General features: G+C 36.1%; 1 long non-coding RNA gene and 1 pseudogene across 6 annotated transcripts; one reads left to right on the forward strand and one right to left on the reverse strand.

The window, feature by feature from the left end:
* Positions 1–1218: 1218 nt before the first annotated feature.
* LOC137723697 (uncharacterized) lies at positions 1219–11878 on the forward strand. 5 transcript variants are annotated; one of them, XR_015961747.1, is made up of 4 exons: positions 1219–1962; positions 3686–3737; positions 4286–4434; positions 5771–6071. It is a non-coding gene; the product is annotated as an uncharacterized LOC137723697 (long non-coding RNA). The 5 variants fall into 5 exon arrangements; XR_015961746.1 differs by lacking the exon at positions 3686–3737 and adding an exon at positions 6681–7081 and having other exon boundaries at positions 1711–1962; positions 5771–5972; XR_015961745.1 differs by lacking the exon at positions 3686–3737 and adding an exon at positions 11706–11878 and having other exon boundaries at positions 1712–1962; positions 5771–5972.
* On the reverse strand, positions 6621–10087 carry LOC137723700 (uncharacterized; annotated as a pseudogene). Its single transcript, XR_015961742.1, has 2 exons — positions 7229–10087; positions 6621–7031 (listed from the first exon to the last, which is right to left on the reverse strand). The product of XR_015961742.1 is annotated as an uncharacterized LOC137723700 (transcript).
* Positions 11879–12840: the final 962 nt, after the last annotated feature.

Here is a 12840-nt window from a genome sequence, read left to right on the forward strand (position 1 = left end):
ATTATATAAGACTTTAAGTGTATGCAGTCTCTTACGTGGCTAATTATGACCTAAACCTAAGTCTTATTTCTGATATAGAAGTGGGTGGTGCGGTACAAAGTGACTTGGAATTCATGGATGAGATTGGTGCACGTGGTCTTATCTAGGAATTGGTGAAGGAGTCATGCATGCATGTGGTATTTGGCAGAAGGTTTTGATGATGGATAAAGGTTATGATAATGATGGATAAAGGTTATTAGTCAAAGCAGGATTGCATCAGGTTGCAGGATGACAACAAATTTTGATAAGATGTGAGCAATAAAGACTTAGAGTCACAGTACAATTAGGATTGGTTTTCGCGACTTTGGCTTGCAGATCTCTATAAATACCAAGCGGCAGACAATTAAAAGGGGACCTCCAATTCAACACACAACTGCCCTGCGCAAAACATCTCAAAACATCTTGAGATTTTTTTTATTTTCTTTTTCTCGCCAACACATCTTCAGTTTGGATAAACAACACTGTGAAGGCAACCGGCGAACATCTTCAGTTTGGATAAACAACACTGTTGCCGTAGAATCAACCGTTCTCGAAGCACCTTCAGTTTGGATAAACAGCACTGCATCGAGGCCGGCTGGTTATCTATCCAAGTCTCGGTCGAGAAGGATTTTCGAATCCTTATTGGCAGAGGTCATCTCATTAGCCTTCTGGGCAAAGTGAGGTGTTACCAGGTTACTACATTCGGCACCATAAGAGCCGAATTTGATATTGAACTTCGCAAAATTAGTAGCCTTGTCTTCAGGCTATAAAACCCAGAGACCGAGAGTGTTCCTTCCTCGGTCGCAATCGCAAGATAGAGAAGTCAACAACGCGCTCAACGCGACATCAACAAATTTTACTCCTCGGCCAAGCTCGGCCGACGAGTTGGCACGCCCCGCATTTAACCGAAGGACGTAGTTAACTTATTAGTTACTCGGCCTGCGCGCCACGTAGGTTTTGTAATTTTTAGAGTCAACAAAACTAAAAAAAATTTATTTAATATTTTTTTAAATATTAAAATAATAATAAAAAGTAAAAAAAAAAAAAAAAAAAGAAGAAGAAGAAGAAGAAGAAGAAGAAAATAACCCTCAGTTCGTCCCTCCCCTCCCCTCCTTTCTCTTCTCCCCATCTTCATCTTCTTCCCCCCACCTGCAAACCCCAAAAAAAAAAAAATCCAATTTGTCTTCCCCCGCATCCACCCTTAGTTTGTCTTCCCCCTCCCCACCCCCTCCTCTCCCTCCTGCAACCCCGAAAAAAATTAAAAAAAAAGAAAAAAAAAAAGCCTCGATCCTGTCGGCGGGAAGATGGGTGCGCAGAGAAGGTGGATGATGGGTGCGAAAGAGGATGTGAAGAATGGATTATAGTGGTGGATTTGAGGTTGGCAAAGGGTTTTTGGGGGGGGGGACGAAATGGGTTCACTTTGGAATTTTTTTTTTTTTTGTCTTTTTCTTCTCCTTCTTCTTCTTTCTGGGTTGCAGGGGGTACACGAACTAGGTTGGGTTGAGAATGTAAGGTGTATATTGAGAATGTAAGGTGTGAGGATATTATAGAGAAGTATGTGGGGTGTATTAAGATAATTTTTAATTGAAACAACATATGTGGGGTATATTATGATATGATATTTATTCAACAATTTGTGGGATGTTAAATATAATAAGCCTTTAATATATACTAAAGCTGAAATACGTTGAAATTACCCTCCCAGTTTTCTACCGATACCCATCATATGTGTATTGTATTTATTTTTTATTTTCTGTTTTTTCGTTCTCCCTTCTCACTCTTCTCCTCGACTCAGCTGGCGACGACGACCAACCAACAAAAAAAAAGCCCTCGATTGGTGTTTTTGGTTCCTCTCTAAAAGCCCCCCTCTCTCTCTTTCGAAAATTCCTCGCCGCTGCTCTCTCCTTGATGGTTCAATTCGGGTTTGCTTAAATCCTATGACGAGTAAGTATCTCCCATCTGTGATTCTTAGTGTTCTGAAAAGGTTTATCCGCTCGGAATAATTTGAAATTTTGGGAGTTAATGTTTTGAGAAACAGCTCTCAATTTCCGGATTTTGTTTTTGCTGATTTTTGAAGTGGTTGTGAGAACCGGTTCTTTTGAACCAATTTAATCCGTTTTAGCGATTGCATGTGGAGGGTTTTTGAATTTGTAGAGTCGATCTGAAAATATGGTGGGATTTTAGGGGATTGAGAGTGTTTACAGACTGTTTGTTTTCTAAAATTTGGTTTTGGATTAGAAAATGATGATAAATAAAATATCATTGTATAACAAAGTGGATCTTATACTCATGCAAAATATCGTTGTATAACAATTTGTTAGACATAATACAAATTTCCCTTGAAAATTCTGAGAGGAGATACATTTTGTGTCCACAAAAGTCTGACGCACTATTCCTTTTCTTTTTATATCTATCTTTTTTGTTAAGATATCATTTAACCTCGGTTTTTTAGCTAAAATAATTCCTGAGATTTACATAACACATCATTTTGGTCTCTGAGATTGAAAATGAATAGAAATGGCCCCTGAGATTGTCCAGCTTCTATGATTTTAGTCATTCCTTTAAAAACTCCGTTAAGTGTCCTAGAGTTTGTAGTCAAAAGTTTGGATAATTTTCAAAGCTTCGTAACTCAATCGTTTCTTAACCAAATTCGACCCATAATATATCAAAATGAAGATAGGAAAGTGTAGAACAAGATTATACCATTTGAAAGCCCAATGATTATGAAGATGGCCAGAAAATAACCTAAAAGGTGAGTCGTGGAAAACTCGCCGAAAACTAGATAAATTTAAACGTTCGTAACTTCTTCAATACTCAACGAAATCGAGTGATTCAAAAACAAAAATCATACTTCTCAACAAGACAAATAGAATGGTACCTTGCTTGACGGTTAACTCACTGTGGTTTGGTCGAAAAACGGCTCAAAAGTGGGTAACTTGAGACCAAGACAGCCACTTTCGAGCCGTTTTCCGGCCAAACCATGACCATTTAGCCGTTGAAAAAGGTACCATTCTCGTCGATAAGTATGATTTTTGTTCTTGAATCACTCGATTTCGTTGAGTATTGAAGAAGTTATAAACGTTTAAATTTTACCCAGTTTTCGGCAAGTTTTCCAATTTTCCCGCGGATCACTCACATCCGGCAACCATTGGGCTTCCAAATAGGTATAATCTTGTTTTACACTTTCATATCTTCATTTTGATATATTATGAGTCGAATTTGGTTAAGAAACGATTGAGTTACAAAGCTTTGAAAATTGCCCAAACTTTCGGCCAAGAGCTCCAAGACACTTAACGGAGTTTTTAATGAAATGACCAAAATAATGGATGGTGGACAATCTCAGGGACCAAAGTGATGTGTTATACAAATCTCAGGGACCATTTTGGCTAAAAAACTTTTGGACATGCTTACACCATAGTAAAATGAAGTTAAGTGCTTCCTTGGGATATTCAGATTGTATGAAAATATGAATATTATCAATGAAAATTGTATTGAAATTCAAAAGGTTTTATTTGCATTCATTTTTTTTCTTTTTTTGTTCGTATGTTTGTGAGGAGATTAGAAACAAGCTCAAAGGTTTTGCACTATTTTCTTTTCTCAATATCTTTGATTCTATATCAAAATTTTCTTCATAATTAATTATCCCTTGTGAATGTTGATATTGTAGTGACCAATCACAAGAAGGTAAACTAAGTGAAGAAGAAAGTTGTTGAAGCCAAGTATGTTTAAGGAAATCAAACAATTTGTGCTTTTTTGGCCTTTGTCTTTTAAGATACAACGACCACGTTCTTGTAATAGTAGCACTCCAAATCACAAAGCTTCATGAACCACAATTGTATTGAAATCTCTCTCGTATGGATTCAACGAGACTCTCTAATATTTAATGCACTATATGTATGAATATATGTATGATTAAAAGTTATTTTATGTTTATAGGAGGCTTCTCTATTTATAGAATTTGAGATACCTTTTTAGAAAATATGTGACTATTTACGAAGAGTCAAAAGTTGCAACTCTTCATTTAAATAGAGACATCTTTCTACTAAAAAGCTTCACTTATCATTTCCATTCAATTAATAAATTTAATATATAATAATAATATTATTAAATTTTCCAACAAGTTTAAGTTTATTTTTCTGTTCATTGGCCTGGCTCTTTTGTTCATAATTTGGTTGAAGAATGCAGTGTTGAATCATACATTGATTATAGATTTATTTTATATTTTCTGTTTCTTCGTTCTCCCTTCTCACCCTTCTCCTCGACTCAGCTGGCGACGACGACCAACCAACAAAAAAAAAGCCCTCGATTGGTGTTTTTGGTTCCTCTCTAAAAGCCCCCCTCTCTCTCTTTCGAAATTTCCTCGCCGCTGCTCTCTCCTTGATGGTTCAATTCGGGTTTGCTTAAATCCTATGACGAGTAAGTACCTCCGATCTGTGATTCTTAGTGTTCTGAAAAGGTTTATCGGCTCGGAATAATTTGAAATTTTGGGAGTTAATGTTTTGAGAAACAGATCTCAATTTCCGGATTTTGTTTTTGCTGATTTTTGAAGTGGTTGTGAGTACCGGTTCTTTTGAACCAATTTAATCGGTTTGAGTGATTGCATGAGGAGGGTTTTTGAATTTGTAGAGTCGATCTGAAAATATGGTGGGATTCTGGGGAATTGAGGATTTTTCCTAATCTAAATTTGGTGTGTGCGTTGTGCTGAGTTTGAATTTGAATTTTACAGAGTGTTTGTTTTCTAAAATTTGGTTTTGGATGAGAAAATGATGACAAACAAAGGGCAAGTGTAAGTCATCTTTTCCTCTATTTTGTAGATTTTGTCTCTGGGTTTCGCACAAAGCTAGCAACTTGGTTAATTTTCCAACTATGGTTTCTTATAGGCTGGTGCTCATACTCTTAAATATCATTATCATATACGTGTGGAGTCTGGGGCAGAGCCAATTAAGGCTTAGAAGGGTTTCTCACCAACATTTTGCTAAGTTTGTTCAGCTCTAAACCCTTCTCGCCTTGTAATTATTGAATTCCGTACTAATGTTGTTTGGCTTTTAGTTAAATTAGGTCAAGAAAAGTTCTATGCTTAACTTTTGGAATGATGATTATCAGTCTACTACATAGATATATTGAATTTATTATAAACAGTTATGAAAAATTGTGAAACACCAAAAGAAAAACAACAGAGATAATGCACAAGTAAAATGAATAAGGGATTATACTTTAGTATTTAAGCTATATAATGTTTATGGATGTGTACCTTACCTTATTGTGTAAAATAAAATATCGCTGTGTAACAAAATGAATCTTATACTCATGTAAAATTTGGATCTACTTCAAATTTGTCATTAAATAGAATTGGGGTTTTGGTAGATTTTTCATCATTTTGTAGATTTTTTCCCTTTTAACTTTCTGGGTTTTGGAGAAATTTTCGTTAAATTTCTTGGTTTTTTTTGTGTGATTTTATCTGAACTTTGTAGATTTTTTGTATGTTTTGTACAATTCTTAGATTAAACTTCTGATTTTATTAGTGATAGGCCAAATTCGAATTTGAAAACAATATATTACACCTGTGATTTGTTGTTTATGTGGTAAAAAATAGGATGTCTTTTTACTCACAAAGAAGGGTGGAGGAATTTTGAGATTAGGGTAATGAACTGCTTCGGAGCTTAAGGTTGTTTGTTGAGAAATTAATACTCAAGTTAATTTAGGGGTTTGTGGGGGCTAATAAACTGAAGTCTATTTCATCTGCTTGATACAGGTTTAGGGGTTTGTGGACGGTTTTCAGACACAGTTTTCCCCATGATGAGCCCCACTGGACAACAGATACTGTGAATAGTAACTTTTGAGCACTGCTCTATTTGGTTGATGAGAAAGTGATTGAAACAGATTGTGTAAATAAATGTTGGTGGAGGTGTTGTTCCGCAGCCTCAAGAAGAACAGAGCAATGTGTTTGAAATAAGGTCTGACCGAAACTTTTCTATAAAATTTTTTTTAGTTGTTGTCCATTTAAGTTATGTTATTTAGTATTTTAATTAATAAAGAGATGATGCATTAGTCAACTAATACTTTTATACTACATAGTTGGCACTTATTTATATAATATATAATAAATTAACTAAAATCTGTCTAGCCGCCTAGGTGCTAGGCTCCAACCTGCCATCCGACTAGCGGCTAGCGCCTTTTAGAACCATGTTTGCACTAAACCTTAATGTTAAGCTATCACCATCACATAACTTTCTGCTTCTTACTATCCACCTTCTCTCTCACACTCCTAACACCATTTGCAAATTCTATCAAAGCTGATAGCAGTTTGTGACTATTTTTTGCAGAGTTAGCCATTCAACAAAGAACATAAAAAAAATTTATCCAACAAAAACCACTAATCATTAAAATTCTAAAAAGCACCACACAAACTAAAATTCGAAAGCTTCAAGTCATATAAATAAAACAAACCACAAACATCAACGAGACAAAATTCAAAGCGATAGCAAGAGAAAGAAAACAAAAATAGAAAGAAAATTTTGGTGACTAGAGAGTGGAAAATATTATTGATGAGTGATCATGTCCTTTCTTCTTTGGGCAGCATGCTTTGTCCTTCTCAAGTCTTCTTAAATTTTGAGGTACGAGTCTCTGATTGCGCTCATTTTTCTGACAACCGCGTCCATCAGCATCCGCTCCCTTGGTGACATTGCACAACAAGAGTCCTATATGCATCACTAAAACCAAGCATTCCTTTAATTTCATTGCTTTCACCGAGCCACCATTGTTCCGTCTGGATGGAGTTCGTTCTTGCACTATGTCATTGTTGACATCACCATCTGTTTCAAGGTCGACGATAATTGAATGGTCAACAATGTCCATGACATGGTCAGGCAAAGCCATGGCTACAAATTGGTAAATGCTTAGACCACCTTTAAACATGTCATCGGTAGGTCTTTTTCTTGTGAACATTTCCAGCAATAGTATCCCATAGCTGTAAACATCTCCAAGTATTGAAACTTGGCCTCCTGTGCCGTACTCTGCCAGGACATACATACAATATGTCGTATGCAATTGACTATTAGAACGATATCTTCTTTAGATTTATATGCTACTTATTTTCGAAGAAAAAAAGAGGCAGTAATGTATTTTTTCATAAATAGAGATTAATTAGTTGATCTTTAGTGATAATTTACTGAGAACATAAAAAGGAAGTTAGAATGATAGAAACTCATACCTGGAGGAATGTAGCCTATAGAACCCTTTAGCTGAGATGACATTGTTTGACTGAATGAGGGCTCATCTGATGTTTCAAAGAGGAACCTTGCTAAACCAAAATCCCCAACATGAGCTACCATATCTTCATCAAGAAGTACGTTGCTCGGCTTTAAATGACAATGAATAATGGCCGTTTCACAATGGTGGTGGAGATAATCTAATGCAGAAGCAACATCAATGGCAATGTTCAATCTTTGCATAAAACTCATTCTTTTACTTGGAGATTCCTCGTCATATCTTGGATACAACATTAAGTCTAGACTTCCATTTGCCATGTACTCGAAAACTAGACTTTTGAAGTCCTTGCCCTGGTTATCAATGCTCGAGCATGCAGTTATGATCTTGAGAAGATTACGGTGCCTTATACTCCTTAAAGCTTTGCATTCGTCTATGAAACTCTTGGAAGCTCCTTGTTGTTGAAGGTTTAATACCTTAACAGCAACTACTGTTCCATCACTAGGAATTACCCCTTTATAAACAGAACCAAAACTTCCCAAACCAATAAGATTATCCACAGAGAACCCGTTAGTTGATTCAACGAGTTGTGAGTAGAAGACACCTAATTTCCAATCCTTATAAGAACGGGAAGTTGCAAGTCTATCTCTTGACTTTTTGAGCTTTGAACAAGCACCAAAGAAGCAAGATAAAGCAATTATGATTCCAAGTACACATGCTATGGGGATGACTACTTTTGGGGAATGTAATCCTCGAGATGAGTGGTGTTTTTTTGGGGAGCATGGAGGTAGATGTAATTGTGGGATGCCACCACAGAGCCTATGATTTCCAAGAATAGAGACACCACTTACATTTGTAAAAATACCTTCTTTAGGCAACTCGCCCTCAAAATCATTATACGAAAGATTGAGATACTTGAGAACACCAAGCTTGCTTATGAATTCAGGAATCTGCCCAGACAAGTTGTTGCTTGAAAGATCAAGTTTTTCCAAGGCTTTTAAATCTTTAAGAGATTGAGGAATTGTTCCTACAAACTTATTACCTTGCAAATACAAGCGCTCCAAACTAGCACAACCGCCGAGGCTGCTCGGGATTTCACCAGATAAATTGTTTCTTGATACATTTAGCTCCGTTAGATGCACTAAATCACCTACCTCAAGGGGCAGCGTACCAGTCAAATAATTGTCAGACAGGTCTAAAGAAATTGAAAGGGTTGAAAGCTCCATAAGCATTTTAGGTATGGTGCCGATAAGGTTGTTACTGGAAAGGGAAAGATCTAATAGGTTTTGGTAATTTCCAAGACTTGGAGGTATACTGCCCTCAAACCTGTTAAGCCCCATGTAGAGGTATAACAATGAAGTCAAGTTGCCAAGGGAAGACGGAATTGACCCAAAAAATTGGTTAGCACTCAAATACAGTTCCTCTAACTTCTCCAACTTCCCAATTTCATGTGGGACATTGCCACCCAAATTGTTGTATTCTAATGCTAGAGTCGTCAAGTTTATAAGGTTTCCAATTCCCTTAGGGAGCTTTCCATGTATAAAATTTTCCCCCAGTGCAAAATAATTAAGTTGGTCCGAAAGGTTGGCTATGGATCCCGGGATTCCTCCTCCAAAATCATTACTGTCAATAGCCAAAGTCTTCAAACTAGTGCAATTAGCCAAGAAACCGAGGAAACTCAAGTCACCAACTTTTCTATTTCCTAGTTGATTGCTGCCAATGTTTAGATAAACTAAGCTTCGCAAGCTTCCTAGACTTTCACCAGGGACTATCCCAGAGAGGCCATTTTGAGAAAGTTCAAGCACCTGAAGTCTAGAAGCATTTGACAATGAGATAGGAATATTTCCTCTGAATTTGTTACTAGCGTAGTAGAGTCGTACGAGATTAGGAAGCATAGTGCCGAGATTTGGTGGTAGCTCTCCATGCAACTGGTTATTAGCAACACTAAAATTGTGTATGGAAGAAATATTATAGATTGTGGAAGGGATCGTACCAGACATATTATTCAGCTCAACTGAGAATTCCACCAAGCCTGTTATATGCCCGAGCTCATTTGGTATGCTTCCATGAAAATTGTTTCTCCCAAGAATAAGAATCCTCAAAGAAGAAAAGTTTCCTATCCAAGGTGGGATGGTTCCAGTGAGATTGTTATCATAAAGCCATAGATATTTTGCATTCAACAATGAACTGAGTTGGTTTGGAATGGACCCCTTAATCCGATTGAATTGTAGATCAAGCAATCTTAATTGTGTGCATTCCGACAAATTAGTTGGAATTTTCCCACGGATCGAATTTCGAGAAGGGTTGAGATATTGTAGGCTTTGTAGACGACCCATTTCTGGAGGAATTTTCCCATGAAAATTGTTGTCTATCAAATTGATTCCAGTAAGACAAGTAAGATTTCCAATGGAAGGTGGAATGGAGCCTACCAACTTTTGAGATTTCAGGTTCAACGTCGAGACTCTTTTGGTGGAACGGTGGCAAGAAACCCCAACCCAACTGCAGAAATGGATGGAATGATTCCACGAGCTCATGACATCGAAGGGATCTGCAGTAATTCTTTTCTTGAAGTCTAGCAAAGCCAAGCGATCAGATTCATTTCCAAGCAGAGTAAGGCTGCGAAGTGCTGCAGATTCGAGGCATGTGCTCATGCATAAAAGAATGAACCCATGCAGGAATTTGAACAAAACCAGCTTACGATTGGTACGTGAATGCTCCGTCATTGTTCTAAGACAGAGAGCAAAATAGGTTAATTAACTAAGTTGAATTTGCACAAATACATAAAAGAGAAGAAATGCTATCACATTGAAGAAAAACTTGATTCAATATGTTTACAAAAAATGAGATGGCAACTATAAGGACCAAAAATGATAGAGCTCCGTCCTGCCGTACATCTTGCAAGGAATGATGGAGATTTTTCAAATTGAAGGGGAACCTTGTCAATTCTTAATTAATCTTTTGGCCAAACAAGAGTTTGAACGATGCGATCGCTCACAAGTAACATTTAGAAGAAAAAGTTTGTACGAAATTTGGATTATTAACCAGAGAGCTTTTGACAGTTTAAGTCTCACTTGCAATGTCTCACTTGCAATTACTTACAAAAAAGATTCATATAAAGTTGAAGCTTAAATGTATGAGAAGCAGAGAGGCAGATTACATGTTGAATGGCATCATGAAAATCGTTCATACAATATCATGAAAGAGTATTCAACCTGTCTTCAGAAGTTCTTCCAAATCATACATGCAAAACAAAAATATCAAACAAACAAAACAAGCAGTAGTTACCTTTTTGTTTTCGTAACCTTTGGCCGCTGCAGTAACGTTTTTGGGTGACTACTTCGTCACTAATCGCTTTAGTCACTGTGCAGAATAAGGGGATGGTGACACAGCTGTTGCCTCCTTGTCACGATTAATTGCAGTTCGTTACATACAAGATAAAAAGATTGAGAAATTTTGAAGGAGAAGAAAAGGCTTTGAAGGCTAAAGCTAGAAATGTTCTGAGTTCAAAGTACCTATATTCAAAGACCCTTCAAATCTTGGCTCTGCCATTGATTGTATTTGGAATTGGTTAAGCTACGATTAGAAGAGATATGTTGGAATACTTGTGTAATTTGATGTAAATAACTCAATTGGATATGTTGGGATTAGTAGGATTTGGATCCTCTCTGGATCCCCTCACTAGGGATTTCAGGGATCAATGCACAAGGACTGTTTATCAAAGATCGTGCGGCCACAATTAAATGCTTTTTATATTTTTAAAAGTAAAGCAGCTTCGTTTTGCGTGAAAAGCATTTAATTGTGGTCATACGATCTTTGATGAATGGTTCTTGTGTGTTGATCCCCAGGATCCCCAGTGAGAGGATTCGGAGAGGATCCAAATCCGGATTAGTAAAGCATTCAATACAAAGCTAGAAGTGTCTCACTCTACTCGCGACACAGTAACACACGCAACGCACAACCAACAAGCATTAATTCATGACGACCTCGGCCTTATTTGATTAATCTGAAAAGTGGTATTCAGTCTCAGCCCTTGCCGCCGACTTCAACTACTGTCCATGTACGACCCATACTAGATCTGACCAATTGCCCATCCTACCTCCTCTACGTTCTTAACAACCCATCCTTTTGCTGTTCGTGATGGCCACAACGCTCACTACTCACAACCACCACTCATGACATGGCAATTCGAATAATTTGTTGTAGGAATAATCTTCAAACGAAAATTAAGAAATTGAATGGTTTTTATTAAGAAACTTATAAAGTAAATATATGTACAAGCAACTTGGAGAACATGTACATTCCCTATTGGAAAAAAGGGACCTCTCATTTTCTCTTTTTACATTTATTTATTTATTTTAACACATTAATTGAGTAAATTAAAAGAGAATAAATGTATAAGGACGTCACACTTTATTATAATCTAAAGTGTGATAGTGGCTTGAACCTATTTGACGTAAATCATACTCCTTATATTGAGGCAGGGACAAACAAATTGCAAATCGATCAGCACCTACTTGTTAAACGGACGTGCTCTCTGGGATTTGCACTAAATTCATGCTCATGTTTTTCTTCTAGCGAAAATGATCGTACTTCTTCAGGCAGGGCAAGTGGAGAATTTTTTACATTTTAGAAAATTAGAAATTGGAATTGTGAGATTGCTTTTTGGGTTGACTTATTGACTCCGAAATCTTGCACTACTTATTGAGAAATTGTCAGGTCCAAACTGAAATTTGAGGATCAATTTAATTTAGAAAAATGTTAAGATGATTTTCTCAAAGTGATTTTGAGACTGTTTATATATTCTTTGTCAGCTCACAATTTAACGAAATATATGTGTCAATATTATAAAATATTGTTATAAAAATATAAGATGACACAAAATTCATAAAGAGTTCCCTTCTTAGAAAAAAAACGCTTAGACCATCTCCAAAGGAGATGTCAAGTAGGATTAAAAGACATTTAAATGTTCTCCAATGAATATGTCATATATGATATGACATGTGAGTCATTTGACTCCTTACTTTCTAGTTTCCTTTTTTGACAACAAATAAAGAAGGAGTCAAATATATTTAATTTAATTTTTAATGCACGGGTCCCATTAACAACCAATAAAATAAAAACTAAAACTAATTTTGATTATTTTTTAATAGTTAATGTAACTTTAAGTCAAATAAAATAATAAAATAAATATTTGACACATCTATTGGAAAAAAAGAGAATTTAGCACTTGTATTCAATTTGCCACATCAAACATCCAATAAAATTTTAACATACTATATTTGATATCTCATTTGAAGATGCTTTAAGCATTTCTCTTTAATTTACAAGTTTTCAAGAATATATTAAATAAGAAATGTCAACTACTTTCCCGCATATTTTTCCCTACTTTTCTTTCGCATTCAAATACTGACATGTGAATTTTAAGCACATAAAAACACAATAATTGATCCTCTATAAACACAAAATTTATCATACCATATGTACGTTTAATTAAAATTTAATAACTTAAAATTAAATGAATATTGAGAGTTTTAACGAAAAGTTCGCGGTACTGTTCACTTTTAACGAAAAACCACATTTTTATACTAAAAAGTCAATTCTGATACTATTCACTTT

This window comes from Pyrus communis, chromosome 4 (genome assembly GCF_041283825.1).
Source record: "Pyrus communis isolate YQ-2024b chromosome 4, ASM4128382v1, whole genome shotgun sequence".
In the NCBI taxonomy this organism is placed as follows: Eukaryota; Viridiplantae; Streptophyta; class Magnoliopsida; order Rosales; family Rosaceae; genus Pyrus; species Pyrus communis.